This window comes from Hylobates moloch, unplaced genomic scaffold, assembly GCF_009828535.3.
Source record: "Hylobates moloch isolate HMO894 unplaced genomic scaffold, HMol_V3 SCAFFOLD_20, whole genome shotgun sequence".
Lineage (NCBI taxonomy): Eukaryota > Metazoa > Chordata > Mammalia > Primates > Hylobatidae > Hylobates > Hylobates moloch.
The window spans coordinates 40,068,575-40,084,289 of record NW_026652295.1 but is presented as its reverse complement, the minus strand read 5'-3'; the positions used below and the strand labels follow the sequence as shown (position 1 = coordinate 40,084,289).

General features: G+C 52.5%; 1 protein-coding gene across 8 annotated transcripts in view; it reads left to right on the top strand.

The window, feature by feature from the left end:
* TFEB (transcription factor EB) overlaps positions 1-15,715 on the top strand; it is a 51,705-nt gene that overhangs the window by 13,130 nt on the left and 22,860 nt on the right. The window contains exon 1 of one of the 8 annotated variants that reach the window (XM_032140447.2): positions 14,677-14,696. The exons of the other annotated variants lie outside the window; for them this stretch is intronic. The gene's annotated coding sequence lies outside the window, so the exon portion shown is untranslated. Of the gene's footprint in view, positions 1-14,676; positions 14,697-15,715 lie in introns of those variants that run through there. 8 annotated transcript variants of the gene reach the window in all.

The window sequence follows — 15,715 nt, the reverse complement described above, 5'->3', positions numbered from 1 at the left end:
AATACAAAAAATTAGCTGGGCGTGGTGGCGCGTGCCTGTAATCCTAGCTACTTCGGAGGCTGAAGCAGGAGAATCGCTTGAACCCAGGAGGCAGAGGTTGCAATGAGCCTAGATTGTACCACTGCACTCCAGCTTGAATGATGGAGGGAGACTCTGCCTTAATAATAATAATAATAATATAGGGAATGGTTTATTAGTAGTTGGAGTTGGAAGAGACTTCCTAGGAGAGTGAGCTCGCTGCCAGTGTGTAGTCTTGAGAGAGCAGTTGAAGACCACTCATCTGTGGGCACGAGGGTGCAGTGGTTCTGAATCTAGCTTCAGATTCACACAGGCCTGGTTTTCAGCTCTGTCTGAGCCAGTTAGTCAGGCCTCAGGCTTCAGTTTCACCACATTTAAAATGGGGGTGATAGCAGTTCCTATCTCCTAGGGTGATGGTGAGGATGGAATAAGACACCATAGTAAAATGCTTAGCACAGGTCTGGGCTGGAATAAGTGTCTGACAGATGGATGCCATTATTAGGCACCTGTTGTAGAGAGGGCGCGCCAGGCAGAGAGTTGGGCTGCACAGATATTTTTGGAGGGAGGTTTTTCGAATTGTGGATCAGGGCCACTAATTGGACCCTAATTCAGCCATGAAATCAATTTGGTGGGTCTCCATGAATATTTTTTTCAATGAAAGAGACTAGAAAATATTCAAGTGTATTGCTCAGTATCAGTAAGCATTGTTGTGTAGAACATGTTTCGTGTGTGTGTGTGTTTGTGTGTATTGTCAAATAAAGTATATTTTTCTGTGAGTCACGGTCTAAAACTTTGGCGCCACTGCATTAGAGATTCTGTCCTTCCTGTGCCATGTTTATAGGGCACCTACTGAGTATAAGGCGCAGCAGCAGTGCTATGGCCAGGGTGCCTGTCCTCAGCAAACCTCATGGTCTGACTGGAGAATCAGGGCCCAGTTCTTAGCAAGGTGGTTACCAAGACTGTGGGTCAGCAGAGGAGGGAGCAGAGTGGTCAGAGAGGGATTCCTGGGCAATGACCCTGTGTCAGGTGGGGACGATGAGAGGAGGTGATGCCTGGGGTGAATGGTTGGCCTGGGTCCTGGGGGCTGGGGCTGGGGGCCAGAGAGCTACCTGGAAAGGTGGGAGGCTGCCGTCAGTGGAAGGCTGCAGCGTCAGGCCTGGCAGGAGCCGCCCATGCTCGCTGGAGCAGGGGGTTGGGTGGAGGTTGTCTGGGGTTTCAGGATGATTCAAGAACATTACATTTATTGTGCACTTTATTTCTATGATTATTACATTGTAATATATGATGGAATAATTAACATGGGTGAGTGCCGTACCAGTCTCCCTGGCTGGGGTGGGGTGGGGTAGAGAAGGACTCGGCCTCACTGGTGCTCCCTCCCCCAGCTTGCAGGATCTATAGTCACTATGGGTGAGACCCGCATGGGCCTGGCCTGCAACCTGGCTCTCATCTTGAGCCCTATCCAGAAGCCAGAAGACTTCCCACTATTTAGATCCCTGCCTGGCAGGTGCTTGGCCTAGTCAGGGCCTCAGTTTCTCCATCTGTAAAGGAGGCACACTGTCCCCTGAGCAGCCAGCCTCCTGGGTGGTGATGCCCATCTTGTGACCTATTGTGGATGAACTGGCTGCAGGAAGTGTGAAGAGCTCTGGGTGGGTTATGATTGTCGTCTTTAAGGCTGGGAGGATTGGGGAAGGTCATGAGGACATCAGCTGCCTGTCTGGAGAGCCCCTGGCCTCCCTACCCTGTGACCTAGGGCAGTGGGAAGAGAAGCCTGTGACCCATGGTAGGCTGGGGATATCCCCAGCTTTGAGTGCAGGCAGCCCAGTAGGGGCCTCAGATGATGAGACCCAGATCTGGCCTAAATCTGGGAACCCCCGACCTCTAAAGCTCCACTCTTCATTGAGTACCCCAGGAGTCCCAGCTTGAGAGGCTGTGGTGGCAGGTGGAGAGGCAGTAACCTAGGACTGATTGGCAGGGGCCAGTTTCCAGGAGGCTGTGGGTGGCTTCCAACCCACTGAGCACAGAGCCCAGAGGCTCAGGCATGAGCTCCCACAGTCGAATGTGGTGTTTAATGACAGGTCACATATATTGGCACTCCTGTGTGCCAGCGCTGTGCTAAGCACTTTTATATATTTGCAAACTTTATACAATAACCGAATGCAGGTCTTTTTATTATCCCATTTTACAGGTGAGGAAGCTGAGGCCCAGAGAGGTTAAATCTCTCACCCAAGGTTACCTAGCTAGTAAATGGGAGAGCTGGCTTGAGAGCCTGAGTTCTGGATTCGGGATACTAGAGTTCAAATCTGGGTAGTGCCGCTTTCTAGCTGTGGGTCCTCAAACAGTGACTGAATCTGTCTGACCATTGGTTTCTTCCTCTGTGCCTTCCTCAAAGGGTTGTTATGAGAGCCGTGTGAGGTAATGACTAAGTACACAGTACACAATAAGGGCCGAATAAATGGGACCTGCTGCATGACCTGCATGCCAGTAACTGCCTTGTGACCCTGGGCCGGGTGTCTGTCCTCCTAGGTCTCAGTCTCCTCAGTTGTGTGACACAGGGTACTGACCCCTTCCTTGCTCCTCTCAATAGGGTTGTTGAGGTTATTGGATGGGTCCTGAAGGAGACCTTCAGTGAAATAGAAGTGGTAGACCAGCGGTCCCCAACCTTTTTGGCACCAGGGACTGGTTTCGTGGAAGACAGTTTTTCCACAGATGGATGGCAGGGGAGGGTTTCAGGATGATTCAAGAGCATTACATTTATTGTGCACTTTATTTCTATTATTATTACTTTGTAATATATGATGAAATAATTATACAACTCACCATAATGTACAATCAGTGGGAGCCCTGAGCTTGTTTTCCTGCCACTAGACGGTCCCATCTGGGGGTGATGGGAGACAGTGACAGGTCATCAGGCATTAGATTCTCCTAAGGAGCATGCAACCTAGATCCCTTACATGCACAATGCACAATAGCGTTTGCACTCCTATGAGAATCCAGTGCCACCGCTGATCTGACAGGAGGTGGAGCTCAGGTGGTAATGTGAGCAATGGGGAGTGGCTGCAAATATAGATGAAGCTTTGCTCACCTGCCTGCCTGCCCACCACTCACCTCCTGCTGTGTGGTCTGGTTCCTAACCGGCCATAGATTAGTATGGGTCTGTGGCCTGGGGATTGGGGACCCCTGTGCTAGACTACTTGAATTTCCAGAGCTGTCAGGAATTCTTTAGGGTTTGCAGCTAACCACAGGTCCGGACGGATTGTGTTTGGGCCTGCTTCAGGCTTTCATGTTTCCTGGTTGGCCCCTGCAGGCATTTGAGTTGGTGGCTCTAAATCTATTCCAGGGTTTCCCAAGATGTTTTCTGTGGAAAGGTTTAGAGGTCAAGTAGGCACAGGAGACTGTAAGTCAAAGAAAAATAGGGGTTGGGGGAATGGAGAGATGATAGTCAAAGGGTACAAAACCTCAATTAAACAGGGGGAATAAGTTTTTTTCCTTGAGATATATTGTACGGCATGGTGAATATAGTAAATAGTAATGTATTGTATATTTCAAAATCATTTAAGAGTTCATTTTAAATGTTCTAGGCTGGGTGTGGTAGCTCATGCTTGTAATACCAACACTTTGGGAGACCGAGGCGGGAGACTTGCTTGAGTCTAGGAGTTCAAGACCAGCCTGGGCAACATGGTGAAACCTGTTACTACAAACAAAAAAATACAAAAATTAGCCAGGTGTGATGATGCATGCCTGTAGTCCCAGCTATGGGAGAGGCTGAGGTGGGACGATCAATTGAGCCTGGGAGGTTGAGGCTGCAGTGAGCTGTGATCATTCCACTGCTCTCTAGCCTGGGTAACATAGCGAGACCCTGTCTTCAAAAACAAACAAACAGAATAAAACAAAACCACAAACAAAAAACCAAAAACAAAAATTCAAATGTTCTTACCACCCAAAATGACAAGCATTTGAGGTGACGTATATGTTAATTAACTTGATTTAATTATTCCACATGGTGCTCATAAATCATAGCATCACCTTGTACTCCATAAATATATACAACTACACAAAACCCCAAATGGTTTTCTTTGCTGTAGGACTTGCCAGAGCCTGTGATATGCTAATTTTTGTTGTACATCTCCAATATGTGGTCATGATATATACTCTAGGGTATCTCAAAGGCCTGGTGTTTAAAGCCCCATTTTCCAGATAGAGAAACTAAGACCTGGAATGAAACTTAGGAAGGGATTTTCCCAGGTTATGCAGTTACCTGTTACAGAGCTAGGGCCAGACTCCTTGCTCCTGACTCCATGGCCAGTGCTCTGCCTAGGATACCTCTTCCTCTTCCTTCTTCCTTTGTCCTCAGAGAAGTGTTGTGTGTGCTGCTGTTTCGTTCCTGAGAGCTCCTTACCTTTTTCTGGCCCCCTCCCGCTGGCTCCCAGCATTAGAGGGTGTCTGTTTCCTTCTGGGCATTGCTATGAGATGGAGCTATGCCTAGTTTATGGCTGCTGGGAGATCCTTCTCAGACTAATAGATGGCAATAAGGCTTCATCCCAGCTGCAAGTTAATTCCATTTGCTGAGCCTCATTCTCCTCAATTGTGTAATGAAACTCATCATCTTGTCTGTCTTCTGGAGTTTTTGAGAAGTTCAGCTCTGATATCATACATGAATGTGCTCTACTAATTTTCAATCCATATGCAGATATCCATGAGTCTGACAGTTCTTATAATTTCTGGGGGCAGTGAGGACATGGGAAAAGGAGGCCCTGGCTGTGGGAGCTAGCATGGTTGGGGCCCTAAAGTTCTGATCCCCTCCCCGGGCCACAGTTGGTGTCTGCTTTTCAGTGTACTGCTGCCTCTCTCTGCTCTCAGTTCCCCTGAACATGTCTGAAGTGGGCCAGTCTAGCTGACTCGAGGGACCCATGTCACAGGTGAGACATGAAATGAAGCACGATTTTTGAGCTGGGGGCCCTGTTTTCCTAGTTTCCTGCTGGGAGTTGGTGTTAGAGTGGGGAAACAACTCAAGTGACTTGGTGCCTCAGTACAGCTCTGCCTGGAGCAGGGAGTTTCCACCAGCTTCTGCCCAGTCCTTTGATGTCCCCACCCTTCATGGAGGGTGGCCGGTCACCTGGCTTGTGGTGTAGGGTGCATGCAGGCATGCCGATGCCTCCATCAACACAGCAGTTAGGGTCGAAATGCTCCAGGTCCTCTGCTGGCTGTGGCAGACTCCGAGTGATGGGCCAGGGGGTAGGCCAGGCTGGGTTGTGAGGTGGGAGGAGGTGGTGGCTCCCTGTCAGAGAGTGTCCTCTCCTGGAGGGCTGTTTCCCCAAGTTATTCTTAGCACAGACTCATTATAGAGTCTATTTTTAGCCCTGCTTCTAAGTGTTGCCAACATCTGGTGCAGCCAGCACTAAAGGGGGTGGGGGTGGCAGGGGCTACTCTTTTGGACATTTCTGGGGACTGGAGCCTCTGGCAGGAGAGCAAGGACAGAATCTTCTGCTTCCTGCACCTGCCACAGCTTGAAGCTTGGCATGCAGTAGTTGTCCTATTCATGCTTGTGCGTTGATTGCTCTCCCAGGATCTCATCCTTTCAGCTCTAGCTCCTGTGAGTGGGTGGGTGGCGGGGATGGTGTTACCACAGCTGGAGAGGATGAGCTGAAGGTGCTCATCAGATAGGCTTTCCCACCTCCACCCCTCAGGGGTCCAGTTGGCCTCAGACCCCTGCAGAGAGGCCTCAGAGGAGGGAGGCAAGCCCCAAACTAGGGTGCTTGTGACAGCTACCGCTGAAGGAGGAGCCAGCAGACATTATAGGGAAGGGGCGTACCACTGGGGTGAGACTGCCTGGGGTTGAATCCTAGCTCGGCTCTTTCCTAGCTGCGTAAACTTGGGCAACTCATCAACCTCTGTATGCCTCAGTTTCCTCCTCTGTGAGATGGAGATGGGAGTGTAGTGTTGTGAGGATTAAGTAAGATAATACTGTATGAACTGCCTAAATAGAAAGTGCTGTATAATAGAGAGGTGGTGGTATTAGTAGCAGTGATAGTGCTATATTACTGAGAAGCTCCGTATGTGACATCTTGTTGGGGTGAGTTGGGTAGGAGACCTCTCAGCTTTTCTTTGAGTGAGATGAGGCTTGCAGTGGGGCTCAGAGGAAGTTGTTATAGCCAGGCATCACGACGGTGGTGATGTCTGCAAGGCTGCAGTGGGGGTCAAGAGCTATGTGCTGGGTTGGAATCTGGGCTTTGCCACTCACAGGTTGGGTGACCTTGGATGAGTCACTTAATCTTTCTGAACGCCCATTTCTTTATGTACAAGAAAGAAATGATAATACCTGGGTCATAGGCATGATGTACGTGGAGCATTTTGCCCTGTACTGGGAGCATGGGAGGACCTGAATCAGTGAGACTTTTTTTTTTTTCTTAATTGAGACAGTCTCGCTCTGTCGCCCAGGCTGGAGTGCAGTGGCGTGATCTTGGCTCACTGCAAGCTCCGCCTCCTGGGTTCAAGCGATTCTCCTGCCTCAGTCTCCCGAGTAGCTGGGATTACAGGCATGCACCACCACACCCGGCTAATCTTTGTATTTTTAGTAGAGATGCAGTTTCATCATGTTGGTCAAGCTGGTCTCAAACTCCTGACCTCAGGTGATCCACCCGCCTCAGCCTCCCAAAGTGCTAGGATGACAGGTGTGAGCCACTGCGCCCGGCTCATGAGACTTTTTTGGGAGTGGGGGTGTTGCTGTGTCCCTTTCCCATGTGGAGGATGGGGTCCTGTTGTCTTGAGAGTCTTGGGAAATAGCTTGGCCTGGAAGCCAGGAGAGCCAGGGCTGTGGTCCTAGCTCTCCCTAAGCTGTGTGGTCCGCACATACTCCCTGCTTCCTCCAGGCTTCCGCAACATGGAGAGGCCAGAGAAAACTGTGGTTTTCAGATTCTTCCTCACGGTCCCAGAAGGTGCCTTGGGTACTGTCTGGGAGCGTGGGGGAGGCCCTGGTTGGAGGCCAGGTGGGGTGGTCCTCCCCACTCCCCACGCTGCTCTCCTGCTCCTCATACTGACGCCCGGTGCTCCATGGAGCTGCTTCATCCTCATGTTTTACATATCAAGGGTCCAGGCCGACTTTGTCTGAAAATGGGAGTTCTGCTGCTAAAATCAACCTGGGACTTTCTGGTAGGTGACTCCCAGGCTCCTTGTCGTCTGACGTTTTGTGCCCTCTGACTTGGCATGGACTCCCGGAGGGGTGCCAACCTGTATATCAGGGTCCGGAGTGCTGTGGTCACTGGATTCCCTGAGGGCTGGAGTCCCTTGGGGTGTGAAGCGCAGAGGAGGCTGCCTCCAGGGCCTCTCTGGGGCCGGGCTGCCACTCAATCTTCCAGCGCTGCCTCCAGGGCCTCTCTGGGGCTGGGCTGCCACTCAATCTTCCAGCACTGCCCCAGTCTCCCTGCACCCTCGGGATGGGGGTCCCCTGAAGACAATAGTCCATCTCAGAAGCAGTGTCCCACAGGAGGGAGGGGTGATATGGGCAGAAAGGCCCTGCCAGAGTGCTGGCATGTAGTAAGTGCTCAAGAAATATTTGAAATGAATGAATGAAATGATACCAGCAAGGCCACACCTCTGATGTGGTGGTGAATTTTCCCCTGCCTCCCTTTTCTTCCTTCTCACCCCTGCTCCCTCTTCCCCATCCTCTGCTTTGTCTGACCAGCCTTAAGCTACCCCAGCCTGGGTTCCAGATTCAGCCTTATTCATAATCTAGAACAAAGACACTTCCCCAGTGTAAGCTACAGTTTGTTCATCTGGAAAATAAGCACGATGGGCTCAGGTTCCGAAGGCCCTTTGGTTCTCACCATCTCTTTTCTCAGCGCATGGGGGTGATTTCTCAGGGTAGGGGTGGTAGAAGCACATGCATACACACAATCACACACACAGACATGCACGCACACGCACGCACGCACACGCACGTGCACGCACGCACACACACGCACGCACGAACATGCACGTACATGCGCACACACGCGCACACACACACGCACGCACATGCACACACGCACACACACACACGCACACACAGGATTCAGTGCAGTGGTCTTGGCTGGGAAAGGTCCTTGCCCTCTGACCAGGAAGGAGCCCTCAGAGTTGAGGTGCTCCCAGACTCAGCACTGTTTGGGGCCTACAGGATGTGGTGTGGCCCACTCTAGCTCAGGCTGGGGGGTTCCTGTGGGTGTCAGGGGATGGGTGGCCATCCAACGGTGTCCACTGGGCTGGGCCACCACTGTGACTTTGTGTATGACCTTCAGGGAGTGTGGGTGGCATGCATCAGGACTCCTATCTGTGTCGTTATGACTGGGCGTGAGGGAGGGTGCCACATGTCTAGCCAGCCAGGGAGCAGGGCCAGTTAGCTCCTGTTCCTGGGTGCCTCCTGGCTTTGGGGAGAATAGAAAATGATTCATGCAAAGGGGCCCTCCCTGTTTTGGCCACAGTCTGAGGATTAAGGTGGCTTGGCTGTCTGCCTTTCCCTGCTGCCCACCAGGTGCCCGAGTTCTCCCCTCCTTCCTCGCCTCAGACCGCATTTCTCCCTGGGGGTAGGTGGCTGCCCTTCCCTGCAGCCTGACACCCTCTCAGAGACAATCAGAGGATTAGGCTGCCCATGCCTACAGCTATAAGAGTGAGTCAGCCTAGGGACCGGAGGGGATCAAGTCTCTCTGAATCCGGCAGCCAGATGGTCCCTGCACCAGAGGAAGTGGCCCCATGAGGCCTGGGCTGGGATGCTGTGGTCAGCACTGATACCGGCCGAGTGGCTTTCCAGCTTGAGAAGACCTGCCAGGGACAGGAGAGGACAAGCTCCACCTGCCCACCACCCGCCTCGCCATCCTGGCTGCAGCCAGCTGGTGACTCATTCCCCTGGGGTACCCCAGCACCCTGGTGCAGGCTGGGTGGCCAGGAGTCCTGGGTGCCTCAGAAAACCTGTACTGAGCCCAGGGCCCTGGTAAGCTGGGGAGGGAGAACTGAGGCCCTCTGTATAGGGTGGGGGTTGCAGCCAGACTTCTCTTGCTCCTTCTCCTGGCCCCCGCAGACTTCACCCTCCCTCTGGCCAAAGAGGAGGCTGCAACCCCAGATTACATAATGGGTCCAAAATGCCTCGCAAGCGAGCAGCCCAGCCAGTGGCTAGACTCAGGAGTCCCCATTCCCCAGTACCTGCCACCAGGGCAAGTTCCCATTCCCTTCCTAGGCTGGGTGGGGGAGTGGGTGGTGCTTGCTCACCCCTGGAAAGAGCTGTGCTGCCTGGGAGGGGGTGGGGAGGCTTTCTCCAGAGACATGAATTCTTGGCCTGACCCCAGATACCAGCCTGCCTGCCCAGCTCCACTCCAGAGTAATGCTGGGTGCACACACAGCCCCATTGTGTGCCTGGGCCCCGTGCCTGCCCAGGGCCTGGCACCGGCTCTATCAACAGCAGTGGCTCCGTCAGCTCCTCAGCAGCCCCTGCCAGTGCTTGAGCCCTTGGGCCCCTGGTGAGGAGGAAGAGGGATGACTAGTGATTAAGGGTATGAGTCCTGGGTGGGGTACCAGGACCTTTTGGATACTATCAACTATGAGAGATAAGAGCAGGGAGACTTAGCCCCGTTCCCCGAGGAGGAAACTGAGGCCCTGAGAGGCTTCAGTAACTTGCCCAAGGCCTCATGGCTAGTGAGAGGCAGAACTGGGATTGGAGCCCAGAGCTGTGGCTGAGCCCCTTACTGTGCTCGTCACCCCATCCCAGACCAGGACTCAGGAAAAGGCACGGTGCCCTCTTCCCACAGCCCCACTCTGGGGAGCCTCTTTCTCGAAAATATATGTCCCCAGGGTAGAAGAGGACCCTGGGATGGTAGGATTTGGAGTCCTGTAGGACCCTGGAATGGTAGGATTTGGAGTCCTGTGTGCTTGTGAGAAACATGGGGGTTCATTTTCAAGGATGGTGCTGGTGGCCAGACAGGCAGAGCAGATTTCCAGAGCTGGAGGACAGGCTCTGTGCCTCAGTTTCCCTGCTCTACCCATACTGTACATCCACTGTGCCTTCTGGGAGGGGATAGGAATATTGAGGTGAGGTATGGCCGGGGCTGGGGACTAGACCCCCACTCCTGAGCTCTATAGGCTGGTGCGAAGCCCCCTTCACCAACCCAGAACCCCACTTAATGCCTCATGATGCTTCTATTCTAAGTTGGGTCTGAGCTGTCCACCTCCTCAGCTTTCCCAGCCTGAAGAGGCCTCTGAGCTGGGTGAGCCTGCCAAGGGGGCGGCCCAGCTCGGTGCCATGAGGACCCTGCCTCTGCCGCAGGCCCATGTTCCCCCACCCCCCTGCCAAGGTGAGGGTGCCCAGACATGACCCTTTTGGGGCCTGCCCTGTGTTTTACTTTCCAGGCTAGGCTTATTCACTCAGAGGGGCTTGATCCCCTGGGGCTGGGGGGAGCTGAAGGGCTCCTCCCTTCTCCAACAGCCCACCCTTTTGTTCCCCTGTCTGTCCTGGGCATGAAGCCTGGCTCCCTCCTTCTACACCACCTCAGCGCTCTTAGCAAAGGGACAGGGAATTCTGCAGTGACTGCAGGATTGTGAAATGCCAAGGCTGGACCTTGGGGACGGGCAGGGAAGAGAGATGCTGGAAGGGGACACCGAGACTGTGTCCCTTCATACCCCACCTGGGAGGCCAGTCTCCTCCATTCTGCTGGCGCTCATTTTCCTGCATGTATACCATTCCCACCCACCAGTCGGCACACCTTCACCCAAGGCCACAGCAGTGGGGACGTTGAGCCCAGAGGGCCATGTCCAAGTGTCCTCTACCTGGAGCCTGTGTGGGAGAGGAGGAAACCAAGGGACGGCCCTCAAGGAGTTCACACTGCAGCTGAGAAAACCAGACAGGCGACTTCTTTGTACCTGTTTCTCATTTGTAAAATGAGTACAGTTGTATTTCCTACTTCCTAGTGTCATTGGGAAACCCAAATGAATTAATACATGATAAAGCCGAGGGCCTGGCACCGGCTCTATCATGGCTTTAGAAGCCATCCTTGATAGATGGTTTTACAACTCAATACAAGTTTTAGTAGTATCCATAGTGGTAGAAGAAATACAATATATGCTATCAGGTAATGATGTTTTTTCCAAGCTGGATTGTAAGAACCATAGGGCAGGGGCTGTCTTATTCATCCTTGTATTCCTGTGTCAGACACAGAACCAGGCTTGGAACAGAGTAAGTAATTGTTCCCAAATGGTGATTAGAGGTGGGTGAAGTCAGGGTGTGCTGTCTGGAGGAGGAGGAGACCCTGGAGCAGGGCTTCCAGAGAGGAGGAGAAGTTGGATAATCTGTGGGAGAGGAACTGGGGGAGGGTCTGGGGGCCCAGATTGGGTTGGGGTGAGAGAGCAAGGAGGTCCCCTTGGCTGCACCCAGTGCTTGTTTGGGGAGAGGGATCCTGCATGCTTTGGAGGCTCAACTAGAGCGCCTGGACTTTATCTGGTGGGTAGTGGAGAGCAACTGGGGGTGATGGAGCAGGAAAATGATCTTTCTGTGTTGCTCCGTCTCTTTCATTTTGTTTTTGCTCCCTTGTTCTCTGACGAATATTTTCTTTCATTCATTTCTCCGAAGACAATAAATCCTCTGCTCTTCAGCCTCTTCTTTCTGATCCCTAGTCACCCCGTCCCAAATCCCTGCATTCTGTTCTTGGCTTCTTCTCCTTGGCCATCCTGGCCTGTTCTCCCTGCTGTGCTTTTGCCTGGCTTCCCCTTCCTTTATCTGGTCCCTGGCCCACCTTCTCTGGAATAGGAGCTGGGTGGAGTTGGATTGCTGAGAGGTGGGTACTGGCAGCATGACCACATGGTGGGAGCTGGTCTGAAGGCAACTGGGCAGGAGGATATCCTCTATTCTGCTGTAACTCTCTACATCCTTCAGGGAATGATCCTGCCCCAGTTGTGTGGCTAAGGCCCATTAGAAGGATCTTACTTTATATTTGTCAACCTGTTTAATGAAAATGTAGATTTCCAAAATAGATAAATTAGGGAGTGATGGGATCTTGTTTTCTCGTTTATAAATTTAGTGGAAAGATCAGCACTTTGGGAGGCTGAGGCAGGAGAATCGCTTGAGGCCAGGAGTTCAAGACTAGCGTGGGCAACATAATGAGACCCCCATCTCTACAAAAAATAAGAAAATTAGTGGGGGCATAGTAGCACACACTTGTGGTCTCAACTACTTGGGAGGCTGAGATGGGAGGATCGTTTGAACCTGGGAGGGTGAAGCTGCAGTGAGATGTGATTGCACCACTGCACTCTAGCCTGGATGACAGAGTGAGACCTTGTCTCAAAAAAAAAAAAAAAATTTAATGGAAAGGGATATTGAACCAGATGGGAACAATGCAGACAACTAGTGCCTTTTTCATCTCCTTTTAAACATCCATCCATCTATCCATGCATACATCTATCCATTATATCCACCTTTTCATCCACTATATGCATCCATCCATCTATCTACCCACCATTATATCCACCTTTTCATCTGTCACCCATCCATTTATGCATGCATCCATTATGTCCATCCATCCATTATATACATGCATCCATCAAATATTTATTGAGCACCTATCCTGTGCCAGGTACTGCATTAGATACTTTACGTTTAATCCTTACAGAAATTCTCCGAGATGGATATTGTCCTAATTTTACACATGAGGATACTGAGACCCTGGGAATTTAAGTAAGTTGATGAAGATCAGACAGCTAGAAAGTGACAGATCTGGGATTCAGCTTGACTAGGTTCAAAACACACACTCTTAGTGTTTAATCAAATGGCCTCTCTTGGTGTCACCAGTGCCTAGTTCTTTTTTTTTTTTTGAGACGGAGTCTTGCTCTGTCCCCCAGGCTGGAGTGCAGTGGCGCGATCTCGGCTCACTGCAAGCTCCGCCTCCCGGGTTCATGCCATTCTCCTGCCTCAGCCTCCCGAGTAGCTGGGACTACAGGCGCCCACCAACATGCCCGGCTAATTTTTTTTTCTGTATTTTTAGTAGAGACGGGGTTTCACCGTGTTAGCCAGGATGGTCTCGATCTCCTGACCTTGTGATCCACCTGCCTTGGCCTCCCAAAGTGCTGGGATTACAAGCTTGAGCCACCGCGCCTGGCCACCAGTGCCTAGTTCTAAGTGTGGAACATAATAGCTGTGTTATTGAATGAACGGGCATGCCAAGGTTCTGGAATGCTGGAGCTCTATTGCTCTATCCTAGGAGCAGCCTGGGGGCAGAAGGCAATGCTGGACTTCTAGTCCTATTGGCATTTGCTACCAGCAACCTAATGTTGCTATCACTACCCCCGGTATGGAGGCTTCTTCTCCATGCAACTTGCAACTCTGGCAAGTCCTGTTTTCTTCTCTCTACCTTCCCAGCTCTCCTTCTGAGGGCAGTCTTAACCTTCCGCCAAGTGGGGAAGTTCCAAGTACGCATTTGGCCATTGCATCCAGCTTGACCTGTCTCCCCAGTGACTGGTCTTCCCCTAGCTCACACCTGCCTCTCTCCTTCCCTGTAGGGTGGGCTAGCTTGCGTTACTTTGACCCTTTTATTGGCCCTCATTTCTAAGCTTTAGAGTTAGCTGTTCAATATCAGGTCATAACTGCCTCCTCAGGGCCCATTGGCTGAGGCAAGGATGTGAGTGCAAACAGTTTATTTGGGAGGCTTCCCCAGGGAGCACCAGTGGTAGAGTAGGATTCATGAGACAGGAAGGGAAGGAAGCTGATAAAATGTGTGCGAAGGAGCAAGGTGACTGTGGGCATCTGAGGCTCACTGCCATTGGAGGCCTCTGCAGAATATGCTTTAGAGTTCCCCAGTCAAGTGATAGGTGTCTTTGGCTAAGGGGTGGTAGGGAAGGGAGGGTGCTAACTTCATTGGCTCAGGCACCAATTCAGGTGCTGGCACCTGGAAATCTTCAGGTGAGCACTTTTGACATCGTGGGGGCCCAGAGCATGTGGCTGGGGCCCTGATAGTTTTTGCCACCTCATCAAGCCCAGCCCTGGGGGTCTGCGAAGCCGTCTTCCCACATCTCCCTTTCTGTGTCCAAGAGGCTTCCCCAGGCAGACCCTTCCCCAGTCGCCAGTTCCATGCTCACTGTGTTTCACAGATACTTAGGGAGCATCTACAAGGTGCCATGGACAAAAAGAGGAAGCTGTCAGGATGCCTCCAGGTGCTCACAGCAGAGGAAAGTGACCTGTGTGACTGAGGCACCTGCCATGTGCCAGACACTAGCTCGCCCTTCCCAGGCCTTGTGCAAGGCCAGCAACACCCCTGTGGCATGGCTTCCTCTCCTAGAGGGAGGTACAGATGTGCTGGGCACCACAGAGCCTAGAGCTGTCTTCCACTTCCCTCCCAAATCTAGCATCCTGAGACTGTGATTGTAGTGGTTTTTCTGACTTCCTTTTCCCTTCTGTCATTGCCCCTGCCTCTTCCCCTAGCCCCATGGCTGCCACATGGCTGCCTTTTAGTCAGCCGGGAACTGAGCCTCCTAGTAGCCTCCCTCTGTGTCTCTGTCAGGAACAGGATACAATTCAGGGACATTTTGGTGGGGGAGTAATTTCGTGCAGTCTGCTCCTTGGAGAGAAGCCTTCTCCCCCTGGGCTCCACCTGTTCCCATCCCCAGCCCTCCCAGCTTCAGGCTACAGGTCTTGCAGGGAATGGGAAGAATTAAAAGAGGGAAGTGGCGTGTAGGTAAGGCCTTCTGGGGTGGGGGCTAGGGGAAGGGCAGGAGATTGGGATGGGGCAGGGGCTGGGCCTGGTGGTGTGCTCCCACTGGAGACAGGGTCCTGGGCCACAGGCAGGCACACCAAGTCACAGCCCCTCTGACTTCTTCCTCCAGCCACCAGCCCCAGCCTTTCCCCTTGATGTTTCATTTCCAAGCCAGGTTTGCTCTGGGTGCATGTGCTGGGGTGGCAGGGGTAGGAGTGTGTCTGCCTGTGCCATTCCCTACCCTGTGGGCAGGCCCAGCCATGGCAGCCCGAGTCTATCATCTCCCCACTCCACCACTGGGATAGGAAGGTGGCTGCACTCACTCCAGGGAGGTGTGTTGTTGGGAGGAGAACAGAGAGGATCGGTTCAGGCATTGGAAGGTGGGGTTTATGTCTCAGGTTTGAGCTCAAGCATCTTGGGTCCAGGGAGAAGGTGTAAGGCAGCTGCTGCCTGAGTCTCAACTCTATGGGGGAAAGCAGAGCAGCTCCGAGCCTTGGGGCTGGGCAGGCAGGAGGGCACAGAGCCCAGATGAGTGGAAGAGAATGATGACGAGAGAGCAGACTTCCCGCTGCTCCTCCCCCGACCCCACCACATGCAGAGTTCAAGGCACCCCACTCCTCGCTCTGTCCTGGTAAAGGCAGAGTGCTTCTTATGGTGTTTAAGGACAGGAAGAGGCTGGAAGTGTGTGTGTGTGTGTGTGTGTGTGTGTGTGTGAATTTTGCTTCCTGTTCCTTTCATACCTGGGTGTGGGCGGGGGGAGATGGGGGCAGGCCGGGGGGCAGCTCACTCACTCCATCTGGTGGGTGGGTGGGTGGCGTGGTGGGCTGTTGGAATGTTGTCATAGGAGGCCATTTCTCCTCTGTCGGGGGGAGATGGTGGCTTCCAGTGCAGATCTTCTCCTCTGGCTCCCTGACAGAGATGGGGTGGGAATGCCAGTCGGAGTGCACATGGACAGGGCAGGAGCAAAGCTGAATTCTGGGTCTAGGGCAGCTGACAGCATT